At 37.5% G+C, this 22,691-nt stretch overlaps 1 pseudogene; it reads left to right on the top strand.

Annotated features, from left to right (window-relative positions):
- The window catches only part of LOC121295927, an 84,648-nt pseudogene extending 62,365 nt beyond the window's left edge, over positions 1–22,283 (top strand).
- Positions 22,284–22,691: the final 408 nt, after the last annotated feature.

Genomic DNA, 22,691 nt, shown 5'->3' with positions numbered 1-22,691 from the left:
GAAGTATGTTATGTCCCTGAATGAATAAAAACCTTTGAAATATTGATAAAAAGGGTGACTCAATATCTGGGGAGATGTGTGCAGCACAGGGCCCCACGAGAGGCAGTGTTCCTCGTGGATCTAATACCATGGCTCTCTCTGCAGGGTGGATCTAATCTCATGGTTCTCCCCACAGGGTGGATCTAATTTCATGGCTCTCCACGCAGGGTGTCCCAGGAGACCTGTTCTTCTTCTACTAGAGCCTTCGCAAGGGAGGGTGAGTGTCCTACGTTGATGTACCGCTATCACTCCCAGGCAGCCACCCACTCTGTGCTCGAGTAAGAACCCTTCTTTATCTTTGCGGTTCGAATGCTCCATCGCTATTCTGGAGGAGCCTGCACCAAATAGGAAACCTGTGCGTTTTCAGCACTCGATTATATTAACAACAGATATAGTCCTATGTTTTGGCCTGTGGCTTTATCCACTCTGTGCCACTTCTGTAAGCTGCTAGTTGAATGGTAAACGGATATAGGAATGGTGGGCATGGGTGAGGCCTGCTGCCAGCTGGGGACAACAGAAGAAAGTCTGACAAATGCCTAGTAACAAAGAAGGTATGGATTTGCAGGGGAGTCATTAAAAACCTGGATGACGTAGTCAATTAAGGATGGTGACCGAAAACAGTTTTGTAAATCCAGTATAGCACCGGTCTGCTGATTCATTCAGTTCAGTTTTTTTATAACCTACAGGAGTGGCAACCAATCCATTTTCTTACAAGTCACTGGCTCTCTGCTCGTCTCTGTTAAGTTGATGCATTGTTATATAGATACATAGGAAGCAGACTCTTTGAGTTGGGTATGGTGTCATGAAATGCTGGTTTGATAAAAAAAAAAACTGGCTTGAAACCCAAACCTCACATTTTTTGTTCTTTTTTTGTTGTTGATGGAATGAACTGTGTTGGTTTTCTTTGCATTCTTTATATGGACACATTAATCTGACTGTGAATTTGTTAACATGCCCTCACTTATTTATATTAGTTGCTGACAAAAAAAAGTGTCTCGGCAGCCACTACTCAGACACATGGAATTTTTTGTTTGTTTATTTTTTGTCATATTTTAATTATAAGTTATGACCCTGAGGACAGATATGGCCCAGCAGCCACTGAATAAGGATTTCTAGAAGTTGAGTCTGCAGGGCATTCCAGTGAGGTCAGAGCAATGGAATAACCCTGTTCCTCTGTATCACTCAGTCACAGCGACAAAGAATGTGTCCAGGCAAGGGGTGACAGTCTGTTATGACAGCACTTGGTGCAATTCAAATAAGCCGCCATTTCCAACCTTCAGTCAGCAGGGAGAGAGTGTAGCCTTGTGGTTAGAATAGGACTGGGATGCTGAAAAACAGGGGTTTAAATCACAGCATCTGTGTGCTTTATTTATCTTATTATCCTTTTGTTTATAATTTTTTAAAGGTGTCCCATACATTATAAAAACACTTAATGAAAATTTCAGCTAGGAGTTTTCTAATACAATTTCAATGTCATATAACAAAAATACCAGAACATACCCGGCAACACCTTTAATAGTAAAGAGTTTCGAATTACATTTCCAAAGTTTATTTATATACTCTCCTTTTCTTTTATTTTATAATGTTGAATCATTCTATGGTACTTTTTGCAATTACACATGTATTGCGGCAGGTCAGATCGAAAAAAGTAAGTTAGCGCCACCTAGTGAACAAATACTTTTTGTATTTCTGGACGTACACAGCTGTGCTCTAGATGGCGCTAACTCTTACTTTTGTAAAGACACTTTAAATGATCATGTTGCTTGAACAGAAGAGCAGCACCTGAACACTGCTCAAAGTCCAGGAAAAAAAGAGGTTAAAAAAACACTTTTCCTATAGGAATCTTTTATAAGGGTCTTAACTCTTTGCAGACTATGTAGGACCAGGTCCGACATTACAATTTTCCCTTTCCATTCCAATGTCGGATGTCGTAAAGCACAGGTCTCTAGTCGTCTTTTCTCCGGAAAAAGCCGAGAAAACCTTTTAATGGCCGAATGAGACCGATAGGAGCTGAATGAAGCTGAAAAAAGGGCGTATCTCATAGCCCCATGTACTACAGAGATAACATGGACATAAACAAAGGAGGTAGCTGCTTCTGCATCCAGCGCTCAGAGAATATCACAGACATTTGCAGAGCTTTCTGAGATGTTATAGCAATAAAATAATGACTTGGATCGCATTATTGAAAAATAATATATATATATATATATATATATATATATATATATATATATATATATATATATATATATATATATATATATATATATAACAGTGCCTTGCAAAAGTATTCAGACCCCTGACCAATTCTTTCATATTACTGAATTACAAATGGTACATTGAAATTTCGTTCTGTTCGATATTTTATTTTAAAGCACTTAAACTCAAAATCAATTATTGTAAGGTGACATTGGTTTTATGTTGGGAAATATTTTTAAGAAAAATAAAAAACTGAAATATCTTGCTTGCATAAGTATTCAACCCCCACACATTAATACTTGATAGAGCCACCTTTCGCTGCAATAACAGCTTTAAGTCTTTTGGGGTAAGTATGTACCAGCTTTGCACACAGTGTCAGAGTGATTTTGGCCCATTCTTTTTGGCAGATTTGCTCCAGGTTGTTCAGGTTGGTTGGATGACGCTTGTGGACCGCAGTGCCACAGATTCTTAATGGGATTGAGATCAGGACTTTGACTGGGCCACTGTAGGACATTCACCTTTTTGTTCTTGAGCCACTCCAATGTTGCTTTGGCCTTTTGCTTGGGACCATTGTCCTGCTGAAAGGTTAATTTCCTCCCAAGCTTCAGTTTTTTAGCAGACTGAAGCAGATTCTCTTGCAGTATTTTCCTGTATTTTGCTCCATCCATTCTTCCTTCAATTGTAACAAGATGCCCAGTCCCTGCTGATGAGAAGCATCCACACAGCATGATGCTGCCACCAAAAAGCTCTATCTTGGTCTCATCTGACCACAAAGCCTTTTCCCACATCGCAGCTGGGTCACTCTCATGCTTTCTGGCAAACTCCAGACGTGCTTTCAGATGGTACTTTTTAAGTAACGGCTTCTTTCTTGCCACCCTCCCATACAGGCCAGTGTTATGCAAAGCTCTTGATATGGTTGACTGGTGCACCATTACTCAACTCCCAGCCACTGAACTCTGTAGCTCCTTCAAAGTGATTGTTGGCCTCTCTGTGGCTTCTCTCACAAGTCTCCTTCTTGTTTGAGCGCTGAGTTTTGAGGGACGGCCTTTTCTTGGCAGTGCCTGGGTGGTGTGATGCAGCTTCCACTTCCTGATTATTGATCCAACTGTGCTCACTGGGATATCCAAACACTTGGATATTATTTTGTACCCTTTCCCTAATCTATGCATTTGTATTACTTTATCTCTAACTTCTGTAGAATGCTCTTTGGTCTTCATTTTCCTTCAGATTCACAGCCTTACCAATGATCCTTAAACAGTGGAGTTTTTATCCAGAAAATGTGACAGCAACTTTCATGGTTCACAGGTGGAGGCCAATGGTAAGGTAATTGTGTCCTCGTTAGGGCAATTTCTTTCATCAGTGCAAACTGGGAGCTTCCACCGCACAGGGGTTGAATACTTATGCAAGCAAGATATTTCAGTTTTTTATTTTTCTTAAAAATATTTCCCAACATAAAACCAATGTCACCTTACAATAATTGATTCTGAGTTTCAGTGTTTAAAAATAAAATATCAAACGGAACGAAATTTCAATGTACCATTTGTAATTCAGTAATATGAGAGAATTGGTCAGGGGTCTGAATACTTTTGCAAGGCACTGTGTGTGTGTATATATATATATATATATATATATATATATATATATATATATATATATATATATATATAAGCAGTGGGTGTAAAATAAACAGATCATGTGAAAATAAATTGGACCTGATGCGCCTGACAAGCGGTGAATAAATGGACTGCAAAGGGTTCATATTTCATTTGTTACCAAAAAACTTCTTGAACTCAGCAGAGATGCAGAAAGATAAAATTTCTTTCCCCATAATTACATTTGAAAATAAAGCACCTATATTATAGGGATGTCTGTTAAACCTGATTCATTGATCAGCACATCAGTCAAGAAAACACATCCAGGTTAATTAACATGCAGTTGATTTAATAAAGTAGCTTAGTTCAATACGTGATCTGTAATCAAATTCAGGGAAAATGTAAAGTTGCATGGTACGCTCAGATTTGATACTAAAGACTTGTCTAGGGCAATTAGTTGCAGTCTTTGGAGTTCAATTTGATTAATGTTGAGGCAAAGCATGCCTGTAGAGAAACACAATGTGCTTTGTGCATGATCATGAGTTTAAAATAAACTTAACATAACAGGAACATCAAACACAGACATCACAACATTTCCTGTTAGTTATCACACATCAAGTTTCTTCATCTTTTTTTTTCCAAGAAGCTATTTCTATCTTGTTTTCTTATTATTTTAACATCTACACTGTTTAAGGCAGGGCCTGTTTGACCTTCCCTAAAGTTGCATAAAAATGGTTTTATTGCAGACAGGATAGCCTTACTGAAATATAATGTAGACCTCTAGCACAGTATATCACAATTACAGGCTTGGTTCCAAATAGAAAACAATGTAAAATATTGTATCAGTGAGGGGAAAAACAAGTCTTAATTTACAGAGTTTCTCCTCTGTGGATAACCACTCAGGTTATCCAGTGTATACCATTCAGGAAATCAGGAAAGCACCCCACAACTTGAATTGATTTTTACTGATAGAATTTTGCTTATGTTAATATGCAAATCATTTTAGATGGAACTAGCTTTAGCAGAGGACAATTGCCTGGCCATGTAGACTAGGCTATCGGAACTCCCTATGAGAGTAAGTAACCCAAGGGTGGAGATGGGGAGGTGGTGGGACGTCATATGAAATTCAAAAGGAGGAAGGTATTGGTTGTTTTTTATTTTTGGCTGACCAATTAGCTAAGTGCAGCACGGACATACTATGGTCCTCCGAATTCCGTATTGTAAATATTTGTGAAATGTGTATAAAGTCAACGGTTTGTTGTATAATTATACCCAAATTCAATCTGAAATATCTAGAGGAGGGGTAGGAGTTTGTGATTTAAAAAAATAAATAAATAAATAAAAATGTGGAGAATATTGTAATGGAAATGTTAGCCGTATTGGTCTAGGGATGAAAAAGAAGAAACAATATTGATATATTTTATTAGAAGCTGGAAAGAAAGTGTAGACTTCAAATTCAAGGCAATGTTCACAATGCCGACAGACGGACATGACCAGTATATCAGGTTGCTTTAATTGGAGGACAAAACTGTATTTGATTTTTTTGAAAGTACATTTTCTTTTTAAAGAAAGCGCTCTTAGCCTGTACTTAGAAAAGTGTGAGAATGTGATTTGAATTTGCTGATAGACCTAACATAAAAATCTTAAAAATGCAATTACTGTTCTGAATCAGACAAACAGATATGCAAGTCCTTTCTGTGGAATAAATACAATATGCAAGACCTGCAAACAGTTGCAGTAGATACACCCTCATATTATGGTAAAAAAAGCAATCCCAACTGGACAAACAAACTGCCCCACTCCTTTCCCAAGGACCATTGTTATGTGTACCATAGTTCTTGACCTTCAGGAAAGTTAACAGTTCTGCTTGGTTTGTATTCGGGGGCAGGGGGCTTCTATATAAACAGTGACACATTCCGATTTACTTTTGAAACCTTCCATCCATCTTAAAATCCCTTAATTCTTCCACATTGACATCATCCGCAGTGGGGATTAAAAATTTGTGGCACTATCAATAACCCTAAGCCAAACAAATGCTGAAAAATTCAAACAGAGTTGTAATCGATCTAATTAAAGCTTATTGTTATTTTGTGCTGTTGTCATAACACATAGGAAGGCTTGGGCTGAACTATGAGTGATTGCATGACTTGATATTGCAGCTGTGAATCAGATGGGACCCCTGCATCACTGACTTTTCACCTCATCTGCATTTGCATGTGCTAGATGTGAAGTGTTTACATGTAAAGTTTCATGTATTAAACACTGATTAATGTTTCCCATTTCCTTTAGAGCTCCTTGACTTGATCTTTACACATTTCTGAAATAGAATATATTGAAAGAGAAAAATAATGTGATGACTTAAGTAAGCATGATTTCTAGTTAGCCTTAATTTGTAATATTTTATAATAACTGATATTTAGATATTAGGTTTCTTCAACGACTCACTAGTTTAGAAATAATAGTAGTATTTTGTTAATAATAATAATAATCATGAGAACTTCCAATCCATTTAAAATAATGCTATTAAGCAGCTGTGGTGGAAATAACATATCCTGAGTTATGAGATTAGAGATAATATTTGCCTTTTTGACAAGCTCCAGAGAGATAGCACAGTTCAAAGTGTGGGTCCCTATTTTCAAGCCCATCCTGATGAACAGTGTGTAGCTCATGACAAAATCTCGTTTTTGAAAAGCCTTTTATTAAAGCGCAAACACCTCCTAATAACAACTGTTATACGGTATACCCCAAAATATAATTGGTTCTGTCTTTGGAAGAGACTCAAAAGTTGATTTCACAGATCGTGCAGTAATATTCCAATATTGCACAAGTTTTATTTTTCTTTATTTCACAAATGATATATATTTTTAATATAGATGTTTTTATGGCAGAGACAGAGGCCAAATGTTATATAGCATTTCTAACAAAGGTTTATGTAAGACAGTGGCATGCTAATGAGTCAGGACAGCTGCTGGAAAAGGTTTCCTACCAAATGGGAGCAGCAAACACAATTCTCATGAAATAGTAATTTCATTCTCCTGGAACTGATAACAAGACAATGTGCATTGTGAAAGAGCAGGGTCTGCTTTGCAGCCTCAGGTCAGGTTCTAATGGACGTTTAAACACACATGGTTATTATATAGCTGGATTCTAGGGATCTATGCTACAGTTGTAGCAGTGAACATTAATCACTGTATCTACTAATCAAGGCCTGGCCTCTCCCCTGGCCAAAAACATCACACGTATTTTGAAACAAAAATGGTCCCTTCAGTTTCCATTTTGAAAATATTTTGATAGTGTTTCTCCATATCCCTAAAACTTGTTTTGAAGTATATATATATATATATATATATATATATATATATATATATATATATATATATATATATATATATATACACACATACATGCATGCATGCATACATACATACATACATACACACACACAAAGGCAGATTACCCTAGGTTATAGTGACCAGAAGTTGCATCTCTGTGTCATTTCTTTGAAATGAGTTTGGTTCATAACCTCAACAGCAGGACTGGGGTCTTGGAATTCCAAGAATGATAAGTTCCAAGCTAGGAGTGTGTTGTCCTTGGAACAAAGAGACAGGTTGGCTCCACTATAGAAGGAAACACTGTCACAAGGATTCTGAGATCACCACTGAGCCAACAGCAGGCCTGGCTATTGCCAAGTGCAGTCAGGTCTGCAGCTTTTGTACAGAGAGACATCAAAAAAGATCTAAGCAAGCCCATCTAGTTTCATGCCGACTGACTTAAACAATGACCAGATGATCAAGCTTTTTAGCAGACAGAACCATGAGTGTTTGCACATTATAGCAAGTCTCACATGGCATTACAGATGGCATTGGCTTTTAACAGCGATTTCCCTTTGTGTTTCAGTCAGTTCATGTAGAGTGCCAAGGTAAGAGGGTCTATGAAAAGATATTGAACCAGGTAATAAACCTGTCCAAAGCATGTCTATTAACATATAAAAAAACAAAGAATTCAGTCATTAAGTAAAACCTGGTCAACAGATTAACTCTTCCTCTCACACTGGTGAGGAACTTGCATCGTATTCACTTATACTTAAAGTTTGCTACCAAATTATCTTCATTCCTGTGTTGTGTAAAAAGCCACTTGTTGAAACGTTTGCCTCTGGCACTGGTGTGGGTTGGCAATTGTGTACATTTTGTTTGGTGTGAGGGTGTAAAGGACCCTATTCTTCAACAGTGTGTACATGACTGGATGGGGTGCATGTTTTCATAGTTTACAGAAAGGTAGAAGTGAAGACATGCATGTGGGTAACTTGTTTTAAAGTTATTGTAGAAGGTAGACTAGCACTTAAACCTTCTCACAAAACTCTCCCTTCCTGGCTTAAATCAGTCAACTAAGCTTTTGGCAAAATATCCTCCTAACACCAATCCAAATTCCTTTGACACTCTGTAAGACATGTGGTGTTGGCTAGACATCACTGGAACTCTCGGGAGGAATGGCGAATTCACATTGTTTATTTGTCTTTGAATTTTTGCGCTTGTCTGAGCTACGATATTATCAATAAAGAAGTGAAGAAGTTGGTTGTTGCCTTATATGGAATCAACCAAACGTTAAGTCAGTCACAAGCAACTGTCCAGAAAAGCTATCCTCAAGACGAATGAAGTGATATCAGCAAAGACTGAGCTCCTTCATGGACTAATTGCGTACAGATACAATTATGAACCCACACTCATCCCACGCCTGTGCTGTCGCACTCCAGGGGTTAGGTTGCACAACATACATCAGTGATAACATTGCTGAGAAAAAGTCTAGAAAGACCTCCTTGTGGGCTGTAGTCATAAAAGTGACCTTTTTTTAAGTTAAATATATATGCAGGAGTTTCCATTGTATGTCTGGGGCTTCTGTCTGCAACAGTGATATGCGCTGTTCCAATTACAAAGTTATTAAAAAGTGTACTAAATGTGAACTGTAATCCTACAAGACCTCTTGTTTTTTTGTTTTTTTTAAAACTTCACTTAACTGCAACAAAATATTGTTAACAGAAAGTTCAAAAATATTTTTGCAAGTTACCACAGTTGCAAAACAGTAGAAAAAATAGCACATTGCTGAAACACACGTTTATATTAATATGGCTTGTTCGAGTTAATATTTATTTATAAAATGTGCTATATAAATGCAAATTCTATTCATGACCACCGCTATAAATATTATCTTCCAGAAACCAATTACAGTGCTTAATAATATCACTCTAGTGCTGTACTCCTGAACTGTCTACAAAATGCATGTCACAATAACCCCTCTCGCAGCTTTGGAATTTTATTAGTGTGATGTGATGCAGAAAAGACTTAGAAATACTTTATTAAAAGCATTCCCTTGCTGTTACTCAGATTTTATTTTACGATGCTTCAAATTGTAGAAAATGCAAAACCATTAGATCTGGTTGATTTAAACAAAACCCAAGGTCATGTTTCTTTTTCATGTTTTCCCAGAGTGAAAACAGAATATGACTTCAGATTTCCACTTCAGTTTCACTGTCTAATGCCAGCTCTGTCAACTCAGACATAACTTATAGCAGAGCTTTGCATGTTTGTTTGTGATGGATTGGGACTGGAGGAATCTTCACTGCTTTCTAAAATTAACTTTTAAATGAGTTCCAAGTCAAATATGAAAAAAATGTTTATGAAGTGGTTTTATATTTAAAGGGTTATGGCTGAGACTCCTAGAATGTTTGTTTTCTCGTCTAAATATCAGAGTCCCAGAGTGGCCTAAAGGGAAACTTGATGGCACTTGTAGTCTCTTTAAAGAGCAACTTGGCACAGTTCTGAAATGTCACAGTAATCTTAACTAAATGTACTCTTCTTGTTTAGAATCGCATGGTATACACCTTTCTGTTTCAGACTTCACACACTGTGGTTTCAAAAATGTCTTCTCTCTAAGTAGAGCATGTACACCAGAGTGTAACATAATCTATCCCTTTGGAACACTAGAAGTGGATTTAAGAAATGCCATTTGTTTTGTGTCATTTCTTACAGATGTACACAGTACATCCACTGTGGTTCTGTTTCAAGGGGACTGGTTAATGGCTACACTAGTTACACCCCAGGGAATTATGCACAGGAAAAATGATGCGGTATCTCTGTACAAATATGTGCAAATAACAAAAGTATTGTGCAGTTGTGTTGGGTTCTTCTCTCATACTGGATATCAAAATATTAGCATGTAAGTTAAAAAAAAAAATAAAATAAAATAAAAGCATCAAGTAGAAACAAATGGATTATTTTATTTTATTTTTTTAACATAGTCTTTCTAAATTCCAAGATTGAAATAAAGGAACACCAGCTTTCAGTTTGTCTTCTGAAAGAGAACGCCTCAGATCAGACAGGACAAGGTTATACAGCGAGTTGCTATGCTCAGCATCAGCTGTATTTGTTATTGCATTTATGTAGGAAGACTGTCATCTGTCGATGACCTAAACATGTCGGTGTCTTCAAATAACTGTCCAAGAAAATATTTAACTCTCTTTTGCTTATGTATTTGTAACATGGAACATTTGTTGTTGCTTTTTCTGGCAAAGTTGATCGATGCTCCCTCAACCCTCATTGTGATCCAATATTTTCCCTGTCCCTCTCTGTTAACGTTGATACTATGTAATATTACGCGCCTATGCGCGGTGATATGTTTTTTTTTGTAATTCCCTGGGGTGTAACAGCTGTACTTGGAGAGAAGATATTGGAGAGCTCTTTTGTGGCCACAAGGGTACGTTTTAAAACATCAACTGGTTGATTAAAACAGAAAATGATACAAAGTGGATCTAAACAACAAGATATGTACATTTGTTAAGCTCTTTAAACTTCTGTGATATTTCAAATTGAAGTCATATTTGCAAGTACCCGCTGCCTCGAGTTATTCATGTACATTTCATGTATCAATTTATGGACACGCAAAGATAATTACTTTGAATTACTATAATTACTCATATGGATGGATGGCTGATAAGGAATATTTTATCTCAAAATGACAACTAGACAGAAGTTGGTAGGTGTAAAATTGGCGAAGGCGATTAATCATCTACGCTCTCATGTTTTTATTTGGCATGCAAACTATTCCAGCAAAAAATGCTTGTGGAAAGAATACTCAAGATTAATTGTGGGATAAATATGTTGGGGAAGCATATCAGTGTTGCGCAGGCTTCAGTGCACAATACTGTATCTATGGGCTCTAGTGCACAACTCTTATTCTTCCTCTCCTCACTCCCAGCCCTATCTTTTCAAAAGCAATTTTGGGACAGTTAGTAGGCATAACAAATAAGCAGAAATAACAATATAGAATCATACAGAACACACACACACAATAAAATGTTAAACAGCTTTGAAATTAAATGTTGTGAAAACAGATAAGGTATCCCTTTAATATTTGGAAAAATATTCAATTTTATGAAATATTTAAGTTGTCTCATTTGTAATGAGAAGGATACAGTTGAATGAGTGGAGAGAGCGAGAGATGTCACACCACATTAAACACATGCGAATTGTACCTTGAAGAAAACTTTACTGTCTTCAAAACTATAGTACAGACTTCTCTCGTGTGTTTGTTTTTATCAATGTGTGCTTTGTTTTCACAGAGGCCCTTAGCAAAGGAATGCCACTTACAGTATTTGAAGTCCCACTGCAGAATTTGTTACATCTGGAGTACACTTACTTTTATGGAAAGTAATGTTGTTGTGAAGAAATACCTTGTAATGCTTTAAACAGTGAAAGGATTTATTATTTCCTGGTGTAACTGCTGAACAAAACAACATTTTCCACAATTGTCAGAGATAATGAGGCTCTGTGTGTCATAAGAAAACAAAAAAATAAGCAACTGGATTTAAAACAATTGCCTGCTTCAGAAGGAGTTGGTTTTTAGTTTGATTATTTGGGAACCTTAGGAGATCATAGACACTAAAGCTAACCGCACACTAGGATCCGGTTGTATAAGACATCTTGGTTGCATCGTCTTATGTACGTCAACTTATTTATGAAGGACTGTCCGTATCGAGCACTGCAATTCCATTGGTTGAGACCTTCCAAAAGGATTCTGTTTATGTCAAGTATGATCTGTCTTATTGACCAATCAGGGTTTGCTACTTGCATGCATAGCAACAAGGCTTTCAGACTGAATCATGTACTTTGTTTCCTCAGTTCAGACATTTCTGTAATGTTAATTAACTGTTGAAAAGGAAGAGGGCACCAATTTTGAACCCACTAACCCTAACCCTAATTGTTTTTTTGTTGAATACAGCATATTCTGCGTAGAATATCTGCACACTGGATGAGATGTACTGGTAGTTTGACAAATCCGTTACTGATCGGTTGTTTTAGTATACTTGATTTATAATAGTAATTTAGACTATGCACAGAAACTAGTATAAAAACAACGCATTGTGCGGTCGTAGTAAGCACTCTGAATAGTTCTTTAGTTTTTCTCGAGTTTATGATTGAGTGATTGAGTTATTATCATATCTTACATTGTTGCAGCTCAGTCTCACTGGCCAGGCTAGAAAGAAAAGGGACACTCTTTACCGAGTTGTATCTTTCATTTTACAGCTTGACAGGATTCATGGTTGATATTTTTTGGACTGATACTTTTGGTTTTATTTGCCTTGTATATTATATTGTATTTTTATATATTATATTTTTCTCCTGTGGCTGTGTGAATGCAGTGCGTCCATTTACTGATCCCCATCTAAGTGTCAAGAGTTCTTCAACTACAGGGATATCTCAGAGGTAATTTTTGTGCTACCCTTGTCAATAAAGTTTCTTTTTCTAGTCATGTATTAAACAGTTTGCTGTATTATAAAAGCAGTTGACCTTTTCACTCTGCAGCTGGCAGAGGACAGGGAGTGGGCTGAGGGCTGTAGGCCACTTCGCGCAGAGAGAACGTGGAAGGAAATCATTCTTTCTTCAAATCAGCTCATTTGGGGCTTTCCACATTCATGTTCTGTTTTGAATTATAATCATGCAGTCAACCATTTCTCCTCTTCTGACTTGGGAAACAGCATTTGCTATTTATGTGACCAGCAGTTTTAATAATAGTAGTTTGGATTTGTTAGAGGTAGCCTTAACTTTTTTTTCTCCTATGAAAAAAAAGAGTTGTCCATTGTTTTTCGATGTTTTATCAATGCGGTACTTGTTTTGCCATTTGCCTTTGCAGAAACCCAATTAAAAAGAAGAGCAAATGTAGCCCTCAATCAATCTGCATTGGTAGTAAATGGATAATATATGAGCTTCCACTGCAATGTGTGTTTTTGTGACTGAAAAGCTGCTGTAGGTGCTAAAAGAAAGAATGCTTTTTGTATGCTCCTGTATTTAAAACTGTAAGTGATGCATCATTTATGTACAGTGGATGTGTTTGTAATGTAGACAAAAGTCTTTTGAGTGGTGTTTTCATTAAGCATATTAAAGAAACTTGTCAGTTCATGCAGACACACATTTCGGCACCTTGCCTACACTTTATTAAGTCTGTTCATAGTTACAGGTGAAATATACAGCAAAATTGAGGTGTCCAGTTGTTCTGTCATTGTCAATAACATTCAGCCCTCACTTTGACCATGACAGAACAGAAACCTAACTGAAACCCAGATGTTCAAAACCACTTGCTAGGTCAGATCCTGTTTTCCTAGTACAGTATTTAAGACTTGTTATGCTTATTTTGCTTCATGCTGCGTTTAAAGGAATTGAGAGTGCGGGGTAATGAGAACTTCTGATCTACAGATCACATCCAGCTGAAAGAAAAAGCACAGTTTATAGACAACATAATGCACAATATAGACACATGCAAAAGGGTTTTTACCAACTACTGCTCAATAATAATAATAATAATAATAATAATAATAATAATAATAGAGATCTCAAAAGGGGATGATGTGGAGTAAAGTTTAGCTTTAATATATTGGAAAGCAAACTCTAACCTCTAAATAAATACATTGGAATGATATGTTGTTTGGACACTCAAGAGGCTTAGAAAAATACATTGGTCCTAAAAATATTTGAAGTACAGTAACAAAACATTCAATTTTGCATGTATTTATACCCAAAGGTTTAACAGCCTAATTTGTGCCAATTTCATACAACCACATTTACAAGTCCCTGATTACATTTTATGAAATTGGGGTTACCCCGGAGCTTCTCCTGTCTGTTCAAAATTACAAGGAAATGTAAAAGTTAGGATCCTAGCCAGCTCTTAATGAGCTTGACCTCTGGGTTTAAGGTGGGGGTATTTGGATTGCTGCAGGATTGCTTGTGCTGGTTGATTAACTGGTTGCATAATCACGGTTCTGTGTTCTTGTTACACGGGAAAAGTACGCAGCTTCTATCTGAACAATCCAGTTAGAAATGGGTGAACTAATGGAGGCATTTTTTCTGGGCTACACTGAAACCTATTTGGGGATATGATATCACATCAAACCGCTAAATTAACGTTCAACAACAAATATTACACCACAACTGTGACTTTTAAAGTGGAACAAAACAGTTTCTAAAAAAAGGCATGAGTTGTCGACTGATAAGCGCTGTCAATTAGGCGTTGCACTTGGTGGTTTTTTTTTTAGTTTTTTTGTGTTCATTTGTACAAGACTGATTATTAATTTCGTGATGTTGGTGTTTTGCAACTGAACAGTGACTCGTTAAGACCGCCCACGCAGCATTTGACAGGCTGCACAAAATGTCAGTTTATCAGCCGAGATGATTATTGGTTGTTAGTTGCGTTGGAAATTAATTATGTCCTGTGGCTACTTAGTAAAGCCTGGCAACACAGCATTTGACAGTCTGCACAAAACGAATAAGTGGGTTTGTGAGATGATATTAGAGAGGTAATTTCTCAAAGAACCCATGGTGCATGGCGAGTGGTTTTTCAAAAATCGTGATGCAGGAAGTTAGTTTTAGGAAGCACTTGCAGAGGGGAAACAAATATCACTTAAAATTAAAAACAGAATAATCCACTCACTGGTAACCCTAACCCGACTAAAGCCCGAAACATAATATAGAAATTACACTCGACTCGGGTAACAAGGCTCTAGTATACTAAAATACTGTAAAAAGGGAAGGGTTATCATGCTAGAATGAAACTGAAAAGGACTACTCAATACAAACTTTGTGGCAGATTGGTTCTTTACCCTTTATTGTTAACCGTGCATGTACTGTGCTTTTGTCATTTTGTCATATTGGTTAACCTTGTTTGTTACCATGCTTTACCTGTGATTGTACTGTATCTGCTTTAATATGCATGGACTATGCTTTCACAACCACGGAATACAGCATGAAGCTATTATCAGAACACACTTGGCTCATCTGAATCGTTTATCTGCTGATCCGGGGGTGTTTTTTGGATTTATGATCCGAGTGTTGAGTGAAGTTATGGATGAGTTCATGTTCAAGCTTCCACTGAAATTCCTTCTCAAAGCACGGGGCCTGGCTGTGTTTGCAGTGCTGTTCGATGTGATGAAAGTGAGAAGACTATAGGTCTAGTCCGCCGTGGAGAAAGTGTGTCGGCTGCAGGCAGAAGTGTTGCCAGTCAACACTCCAGCCTCCCTGCCTGCTCCCGTCCTGCTTCTGACAGCAGGATTTCCTGTGCTGATAATGTTATTAGCCTGGAACCTGACTGCTGTCCGCTCTCTAGGAGTACACCATCTGATACCACAGAGTCACCTTCCTTGAAGAGAGGGCCCCGAGCCACTGGGCTTCCATCACGATTTGGAATACTGGGAAACAGGGACGGAAGCTCTACAGGAGCCTGTCATCAGCCAATCAGAAAAAGGTAAGAGACATCCAAGATGGTAGGCAGTGTACCGTTGTCACGTTCTGAAGCCAACTGCTCGAATAAGGGTACTGTACAGTTGACTGTCGCTAATCTGAACTGACCTACAATACCAACCATACAATCATAATGAAATGTATGCTGAGAACAAGTCTCAATATCATTAGTCTAACTGTAAAGCACTTAAAGGCTCATAAAACAAACACTAGTTGTTTTTAGTATATTTCAGATTCAGATCAGTGAAAATCACAAACAAGGGTTTACTGTACCTGAAACATTAGATAGTCCTACTTTAGTGCTAATTGGGGTCTGTGGAACCAGCAATGTCTCATGTGTGTTGCCATTCTTGCAGGCAAAGCATCATGCAAGCGGAAAAGAGTTCCTTTTTTCTGAAATCACAGATGTTCAAAAACCACATGTAACTTTTTTTCCCTTTAGAGGAGAAAGTAGAGTGATATTTCCTGAAAAACTGCTGCTCAAAATCTCCTTGTATTGTTTGTATAGGACCAGGTAATATCAGCAACACCGCCTATAGTGGGGCCTGGAACCAGTCTGCTCACTGCAGCTGGAATGATTGGTCAGATAAGACAGGTAGGTCTAGGAAACTCTGGCTAGGTTGGCAAGTCTCCAGAAACTGGATATTTAAGTACCTGGTGCCATGCTCACACAAGCCTCATGCTGGGTTTGCCGTTACTCTGTTATACTGCCTGTTCTTTGGCTCAGGAAGACTCAAGTTAGGATTACAGTGGTTATAACTAATGGAATAATTTGCTGTCTAGGTCTCATAAGTGCTATTATGAAAGTAACACATGTGGTAGCAAATATGCAATTTAAAAAACTGAATACAACCTGGTACTGCAATAGGTTAAAGAAATGAGTCCTGTCTGTTTGCTTGCCTTTAGTGTATGAAACTGTCTTCCCAGACTGACGTACAGGACTGTACATGGGCTATTCCTCAGTACTTGTATGCAACTGTACTGGATTACAATTAAAAATGTTGCTAAAAGTCAACTAAAGTTTGAATACACAATCTGTTGCCAACTGACAAGAAGAGTCGAATGCCCCACTATACTGAATCTATACTCTTGCACTGGATTGCTTTGGGCTTTAAGCATTGAAAAGCGAGAGCTGTATTTATAGACTGTGTAGTTTTATAATAATGGAGCTCCTAATGGTCCCCTCAAGACTGCCTTTTTGTTTATGTTACTAATCATTCAGTAAACCCATGGACGCTGAGAGAACCATATTTATCGTAGCAAGCAACTGTTTAAAGAGAAAAAAAAAATAAGATTATTATTTAAGCAGTGTTTGGCTTTTTGCCCTACAGAAATCAGCATGTTAATTGCACAGTAAATAATTGCATAACACTGAGTTGCCTTTCAGTTCTAAAAAGGAACTGCGCAGATTTGTTCACCATTTGTATCATATTTCTGGACAGTCTAGTTTCCAGGTGGATAGGTGTGGCCCTCCCAAAATACAGTTGTCAATGGTAAAATAATTGCAGGAGATCAAGAAAACACCCCATAACTTATGGATAGAATTGATTTTTATTGGTAATAATTTGATATTAGACAAATATTTTTTGTGCTTGACTGAGGACGATTGGCTGGCCATTCGTACAAGGCAACTGTAAGCACCCAACAATGTGACCAATGGAAGGAGGACACCTGGCTGTTTAATTTATTAAGTACAGTAAGTGGTTAGTTGAAGAGTGGGAGTTATTCTATCGTTGATGCAATAGCATTTTTTTAATGCAATCGTCATGGACAATGTGATAAAAGCAATGAGGGTAACCTGGTATGGATGTGGTTCAGGAGCACCCTTAAAACACGCAGACACAAGTGTATGAAGCCTCTACAGCAGAGCTTCTATGTTCCTCTTTATACATGTTAGACCCATTATTGAACATAATGTTGTTTTTAACAGTATACAGCATCTGAACCTGTAAAATTCTGTTTTATTCTATTACAGGCTGTGACTTTTTGCAATGTCGATGAAAATAAGATTTAAAAAAAAAAAAAAGGATTTTACACCTACAGGGAGTCAAAGGTTAGTGTATGCTAAAAGTTAATGATTGTGCATGTTAAAAAGTTATATTTTGCATTTATCGCACCAAATTATAATAGAAAAAGACTAGAAAACGGCAGAAATGCACTTAACTGCTAGCATGTGTGGTCATCGATGTATTGCTCTAGAAGTAAAGATTTGAATCCAAACATTACACTTTGTTTGTTTACCAACTCATACACAGATGTGTCATGTTCTTTCTAGGCGAGACCCAAGCCAAAGATTCCAGTCAAGCATTTCAAAGTAGCCACACCGCCATACATTATCTGTGCAAAGTTGTTAGGTATTGTGCAAGTACACGACTCAAGATGGGGCTTACTTTTTCCTATGCATGTTGCAAAGACAAATAGTAGCACAGGTGATTCAATTGTTGTGCATATGTGTTCCCTGCAGTGTATTCTGCAACTCACTGTGTTACTCCGTTTCAGGCAAAAGTCACAGCGATCTGACACCTAGCTTGGTTGACTAATGTTTCACAACGTACATTTGAGAACGTGAGGACTCTACAGCTATTTCTGGAGAACAGGACTGCTTTTCAGATTTCCACTGAGAAATGGTCATGTATCTCTCCAGTACAGTTTAGATCCCTTATAGACACCGACTGTGTTTTTGCCCAGGCCATGTACAGTATATGCCAAAGATGTAAACTACTCTTTTTACTCATGCAGGATACATTTTGTTTTAAACTGTAGTATTTGCCTGGTTTTTTGTTGTAGTTGTTGTTGTTTTTCAATTCAGATCCACAGCTCTCTCCTTTGTGGTTTAACACAGGCAACCTTTTAATGCAAACACACAAAACCTGCAACCCCAGACCACTGCAGGAAACAATCTGAAACCAGTTCAAACTTACACAGGAAACCCAGATCTCAGTCATCTGTGGTGACTGGTCTGTGGTGAACTGATAGAAAGCAACATTTGAACCAGAACTGCTCTCCTCCAGCTTACTTGTAGCAGGAACCTAAACCGAATCTCATTGCCCACATCTTGGGGGAACAAGCAGTCCCACAAAAAACAAATTGGTTCTAATGACATAATTACACTTTCACAATGTTTGGCTGCAGTGCTTGAGAGGACACATGACTCTTTGCAGATAGGACTCAGGAATGCAAGGCAACAAACCAGCATGAAGAGAACAGACCACTTGGAGTCTTTGTTCCTTCTGGTAAATGCAACTTGGACCTGGACTGCAAATCATTTTCAACCGCTGGCTATTCTCTTCTCTTCTCTCTACTCTTCCCAGCACACATGCTGAATCCATAGATCTGAGACCAAAGGGTTTTTGTAAAGTGTAGTACATCTGGGATTTAAGAGTTTAAAAATCAATTTCCCAGTTAGCTAACTCTAGCAACAATATCATAGGTCTTATATTATGTTGAACATCATTTGTGCCTTTATTTGTATTGTATACTTCACTTTGGAATATGTAGATATTTCAAAGGCAATGTTATAGATGAAAAGCTGCTGCCGTTTCCTGGTAACTAATCACTTCCTGTGTTGTGGGGTAGTTCCAACTCACTTTAATGGTCTAGCTGCAATCAGACCATGGGACCTACAGCAAAGTCAACATTTTAGCCAAATTTGGAAGAGTTCTACATTTGATCCAAGAACTACTCAATTACCAAAGTATCTTCAATGGCAATGCAGTAGAGCAGTGGCACTATAATGGCAAGGTCATTTTTCTATACAGGGTATCAATGGTTGTGCGAGGACTGTTGGCATTTTCACTTACACGCAATACGTTGAGCAATTTCCTTGAGAGTCACAGGTTATGCTTTTCTAATTTTAATCATCTGCTGTGCAAGGAATTCAGAAAAGCATGATCATGTTTCATAGCTGACTAAAGGAGAACATTACACCTGCATTGCTGATTTGATCTTGTCACCAACTTAAGAACATTCTGAAATTGGTATTAGATTTTAGTCATTGCACTATGTTTAGTAGAAGTACAAATGCAGATTGATTTTCAATATTCATTAGATTTTATCTGGGACACATTCAGTTACACAAGTCCATGGAGAATTCTGTTAAAGATCGTTTTAGTGCAAACAAATATAATTGCAGGAAAAATGCTTGAGACATGTACCAGCTGTCAAAGGATTTTGATGTAAAATGGTATAGTATTACCTATAATACAAAGATTAGTTTGGAATGACATATTATATCGTCCTCACTCAACTGAAATATTACACCTAATTACAGTAGGGCTTTTTATCCAAATTGCCTCGGGAACATAGAAGACAGTGTATACCTTGTAAATGGGACTTCACAAAATAGAGTTGCTACTAGTGGACAATGTTGGGAGAACACTCCTGCAGTTTTAATAATGGGGGTTCTACTGTAGTGGTGAACTTCTCTTTTATCCAGTGATTTTCAATGGCTATGCAGTGGCACTACAATTGCAAGTTAATGGTTCTGGACTGCAGGGGCAATGGAAGTACAGGTTCTGCATACGTATGAAACGTTGGTCGAATGGTAGCACACTAATGACATTTTAACAATGCGACATACGAATGGTATGATCCAATACACTCTGCATTGCAGTACCATGGTACCATATCAGCACCATTTTGCAATACTGGTTCCAAATTAAATGGTGGTCAATGAACTTTCAAACTGTCTGTGGGCTTTTGTACCGTAGTCCTGGTACAGCAAATTTGGAAAATATACAATATTGTAGTGGTGAAGTACAGCAAGGTTAGTTTCATTATGAATGATAGAAACTGAGGTGGAGCACAGTACCATGGCAACGCTCAAACTAGACTAAACTAGGAGAGAAGTTACCACTCATTGTTGACATTATGACCCTCCATTGTGTGCTGGTTTGTTCATTTCTGTTTTTTTTTTGTTTTTTTTTTTAAACGGTGACCTTCTGACCCCCATTTTAGATGGGTACAGTGTTTAAATATATGATCTTACCTTCCTTCCTCAAATTGATATCTAACAGATTGAACCCTAGATTTATGAGCTCTATAAACTCTCAAAAGGTAATAAACAGCTTGAAGATATAAAGTTATGCAGTAACATCTGAAAATCATTGGTTTTCACTCTCACACTGACAAGAACTTTAGCTTTTGTTTTTTTCCCTTGAATACCAGCATTTTATGTTGCATATTATTTTAAAAAGTGGAATTAAAAAAAATATTTCCTCCCCTAAAATGTGTTTCCCATGAATTCAGTATATTGATTCAAAAATGTTACATACGGCACCTGTAATGAACATACTGGGGTGAGATCCTGCAGACTACTGTTTGTGGACATCTTTCAGGATGAACTATAACTGAAAAGAAATTAATAATTATCCCAGGAATGCTGAGGATTTCAAATTAAATGTTATAAAAACTAACCAGCCTAGGGGAGTTTTATCTTTTTAATAGGCAATTCACATCCAAACAGTAAGGTGGGTTAGCATCTTGGTATAACCACTGACTTTTAAGCAGAAAAGAAAGTTGTTTTAAAAAATATATATATTTAAGTATGATAAACAGAAAACATGATTGTTTTGCTAATGTCCCTGTTGCAAGCCAGTTTAAGTCATGATAGGCTAGACAGCACATTGGACTGACTTTGATGCAATATTCAAAACAGGTTGTTGGGAGCTTTTGCCTGCAAGAAGGCACAAATTAATGATTTTGCACAAAGAAAAGTGTTTGAAGCCATTCTGGAATACAGACTTGCAGATTTCAACCACAATTAACAAGCAGAAATTATTGATGAATGGTCTCTTGTGCCTATAGAACAATTTGAACAGGGTTTCCTCCCTATCACATTGAATCAGTAGCTGCAAATGGTTCCCCCATTGCTGTCTAATCTAATGTACTGGAACACAGGCCCTTTAGTGGCATGACCAAGTCACGGTTGTTTTTTTTTTTTTTAGTGAGACCAATACAGGAGCTCCTGCATATGCTAAAAACTGCAGATCCAGATAGTTTCAAAATGATTGCTCAAGCGCTAAAAACTGCTGAACTTGCTGACAGCTTAATTGTTAAAGTCTTCCAAAGTTAAATGATCAAAAGGCTGAGGAGAAACAAATTCATCAAGCTCGATCTTCCCACCCCCCAACCCCCTTTCTGGAATATGCGTGTAAAGACGAAGATTGATTTATGGGCTTTATAAAGAATCCCACGGAGTCCACAACCCCCCTATCCTCTTATCTACCCCCTCCCACCTCCTGCCTCTAATGCGATGCAGATTTAGATTCTAGGAGATGATTCACATTCAGTTCTATCACGCTCAGAAAACACTGAAAATGAATTACTATCTACTTCTTGCCAAGTTTTCCCCTGTGAAATAGCCTAAAGTGCATTCATTATCTAAAAAAAAGGCTTTTTTAAATGTGAAACCTAAACCTGTCTCGTTTCTCTTCCTATAGGATATGACAGGTGGCGGTTTGGAAGAAAGCCTGTGTTCCCTCAACCTGAAGGAAGGACAGGAATACTTTAATTTCAGCTGAAGAGGGAAGAAAAAAAAAAAGAGGATTGTCATTACTCATTTGGGTAGGGGTAAGGAGTAGTCTGCCACCAAAGACGTAAGCTGGGCATTACACTCATAGCCGCTATCACCATTCCATACCGCCAGTCTGTCTTAATGGGGATGTACATTGAACCCTGTGTAAGAGAATGAAGAGAATGATTATGTTTTTATATGTTAGGAGAGTAAGACACTCCAAGAGCCTTGCTCAAAACAAACTAACTAAATACAGTCAATAATAAACAATCACTTATATTGAAGTTTCCGAACACATTTTATGACATTTAAATTAAGTCATTTCAAAGTCATGTTTTTTATATTGCAGTTCCTTCTTTAGTATTAATCCTGGTTAAGCTCTGAAATAATAAATAGAATAGCTGTCATTACTCTGCTAGTCTATTGGAATGTATTAAGAATCTATGGCTATTATTTAAAAGTTGTAGAAATAGAACAAAGATATCCAGGTATCATTCCTATGAAATTCTATTGGAACTTGGGTAGCAGGTTTTTTTTGTTTTATCACACTACAATTTCCTTTAACAC

This window comes from Polyodon spathula, chromosome 20 (assembly GCF_017654505.1).
Source record: "Polyodon spathula isolate WHYD16114869_AA chromosome 20, ASM1765450v1, whole genome shotgun sequence".
NCBI lineage: Eukaryota > Metazoa > Chordata > Actinopteri > Acipenseriformes > Polyodontidae > Polyodon > Polyodon spathula.
Note: the sequence above shows the minus strand (reverse complement) of the source record. Positions and strands in the feature narration are given on the sequence as shown.